Here is a 3,223-nt window from a genome sequence, read left to right on the forward strand (position 1 = left end):
CACGATTGCCAGTATCTTTATTCTTTTGTTGTACTCAGGCAGCCATGCCAAGCTAAGTGAAGATAAAACGATGTGTTGCAGGAAATGGAAGTATGGTATAAAAAATGCAAATCTGAAATAACGGAAATAAGACCAGGAATGTACAGCCAAGATTGGTCAGCGTCTGCAAGAGAAAGATAGGTTATCATTTCAAATAGAGGTGCTGTGTCAGAAACATAGAAACATAGAAGATAGGAGCAGCAGTATGCCATTCGGCCCCTCGAGCCTGCTCCGCCATTCAATGCGATCATGGCTGATCATCCAAATTCAGTACCCTGTCCCTGCTTTCTCCCCATATCCCTTGATCCCTTTAGCCTTAAGAAATATATTCAACTCCTTTTTGAATATATTTAATGAACTGGCCTCCACCGCCTTCTGTGGTAGAGAGTTCCACAGGTTCACCACTCTCTGGGTGAAGAAATTCTTCCTCATTTCTGTCGTAAATGGCCTACCCTTTATCCTTAGACTGTGTCCCCTGGTTCTGGACTCCCCGACCATCGGGAACATCCTTCCTGCATCTAGTCTGTCCAGTCCTGTTAGAATTTTATAAGTTTCAGTGAGATCACCTCTCATTCTTCTAAACTCCAGCGAGTACAAGCCCAATCGACCCAATCTCTCCTCATACGTCATTCCTGCCATCCCAGGTATCAGCCTGGTGAATCTTCGCTGAACTCCTTCCATGGCAAAAACAACCTTCCTCAGATAAGGCGACCAAAACTGCACACAATACTCAAGATGTGGTCTCACCAAGGCCCTGTACAACTGCAGCAAGACATCCTTGTTCCTGTACTCAAACCCTCGCTACGAAGGCCAACATACCATTTGCCTTCTTAACTGCCTGCTGCACCTGCATGCTTACCTTCAGCGACTGGTGCACAAGGACACCCAGGTCTTGTTGCACTTCCCCTTCTCCCGATCTATTGCCATTTAGATAATCTGCCTTCCTGTTTTTGCCACCAAAGTGGATAACCTCACATTTATCCAAGTTATATTGCATCTGCCATGTTTCTGCCCAATCACCCATGTCCAAATCATCCTGGAGTTTCTCGACATCCTCCTCACAGCACACACGCCCACCCAGCTTTGTGTCATCTGCAAATTTGGAGATATTACATCTAGTTCCCTTGTCTAGATCATTAATATATATTGTGAATAGCTGGGGTCCAAGGACCGATCCCTGCGGTACCCCACTAGTCACTGCCTGCCACTTGGAAAAAGAGCCGTTTATTCCAACTCTTTGCTTTCTGTCTGCCAACCAGTTCTCTATCCAAGTCAATACCTTGCCCCCTGTAATGTATACAACATTGAAGGGACTACTTTGTTTTGCAGATGTACATCCTTAGTTGCGAGCGTATATAACAGACGCATATCAATTTGTATAGTCAGTGCCGAAGTTCCAGTTACCCAGTAAAGATCACTTGAAGTTACTCTCAGTCTCTGCTGCTTTATTATTCTATGTAGTTGTGTAGAGCGGTACAAACACAACAAATTGGCGATGAGAATTATGAACCTACGTCTTCCTATTCTGGCATCGCATCCAGAGGACACCGAAATTTGGAAGAAAGGAGCGAGAAGGTAGAGAAAACGGAGCATGTTTGCTAAGCTAGGCAGGGGATACGTAAGTCAAGTCAAGTGCACAGGACTTGCATGACGCTAGCTAACTAGTAAAGAAAGAAAAACGGGTTTGGAAAAAAGAAATGGCAATGATTGGCATGACTGCAGCATTTGATAGCAGCATTGAAGACTGGGCAACTTACATTGAAAGAGTGGAGTTGTACTATGAGGCTAACGGAGTGGAGGTAGAAAAGAAAGCCACTGTTTTGCTGAGTGTTATGGGCGCAGAGACATACGGGCTGCTACGTAGTTTATTAACCCCTGAAAAGCCAGCAAACAAAACATTCAAACAAATAGTGGACACACTCCAAGATCATTTAAGCCCCAAACCACTACTCATAGCTGAAAGATTTAAATTCCATAAACGGAACCAGAGCAAAAATGAAAGCATTTCTGAATATTTGGCAAAGTTGTGCAAATTATCAGAACATTGTCAATTTGGAGTGGGCTTATCAGACGCATTGAGGGACAGATTTGTGTGTGGCATGCAAAGTGAAAGCACACAAAAGAAGCTCTTGTCTGAAAAAGACCTCACATTGGAGAAGGCTCTGAGTATTGCAATATCAATGGAAGCAGCAACACGTGGCGCTTTAGAAATTCAACAAAAATCCCTGGAATATTCAACGAATAAAATGTCACTGAAACAAGAAAAGAAGTGCTAGTGCTGTGGCAAAATGTCACATGACCACAATGACTGTTGGTTTAAAGACAAAGGCCTAGAAATTGGGTTGAGGCGCTAAAGTGGCGCCAAGTTCGCCTGGGCGCTGATTTTTGCGCCGCGTTCGGAGCATTAACGAACGTCAGAAATTCAGTTTCAGCACCCCTAGAGGGAGACGGGGCAAGGCTCGAGGCGCTCCACGTCCCTCTTAGGGCGCTGAAACTGAATATCGCAGCACAACGTGCTGCAGCGCCACACGCTGCGGCACGGCACGCTGCGGTACTGCAGGCCTTCCTCCCATTGTTAAGGGGGAGGGGCCTGCAACAGCGCGATCCCCGATCGCGAGTGCCGGCAAAAGAGCCCGGCACCGAGGAGAAGTGCCGGGCTCTCGGGGAAACAGCCGGCAATGCTGCGGGGGGGGGGGTCAGGAGGCCGGGGACGGAGGTGCTGGCAGGCGGCCGCCGAAAAAGGCGGCCACCCCGCACCTCCACCTTAACTTGCGTCACTGCCGGCACAGCAAGGCCCTGTGAACCGGGCGCGGGTAGCGAACGGTGCTACAGCGGCGTTCGCTACCAAATATCGCGATCGGGGCGCTAATGGGGCGCTGCGCACACCGATGACATCATCGGTGGCGGCGCAGCACAACAGGCTAACGCCACCATTAGCGCCCCCGCTGAATATCGTGGGAGGCGCGGCCAGTGGCGCTACAGCCACTGACTGCCCTCTTTAGGCGCTAATAGGTGGCACTACATACCCAATTTCTCCCCCAAAGACTGCAGACAATGTGGCAGACGAGGGCACATTGAAAGAGTCTGCAAAGCAAATAAGAAGCCAAAAACTGATACAATACAGAGTAACAAAAAGGTACATCAAGTGACTGAAAACAAGAAACCTTTCAAAGATAGATACAAG

This window comes from Somniosus microcephalus, chromosome 3 (assembly GCF_052327205.1).
Source record: "Somniosus microcephalus isolate GS21.2 chromosome 3, FLI_Smic_1.0, whole genome shotgun sequence".
In the NCBI taxonomy this organism is placed as follows: domain Eukaryota; kingdom Metazoa; phylum Chordata; class Chondrichthyes; order Squaliformes; family Somniosidae; genus Somniosus; species Somniosus microcephalus.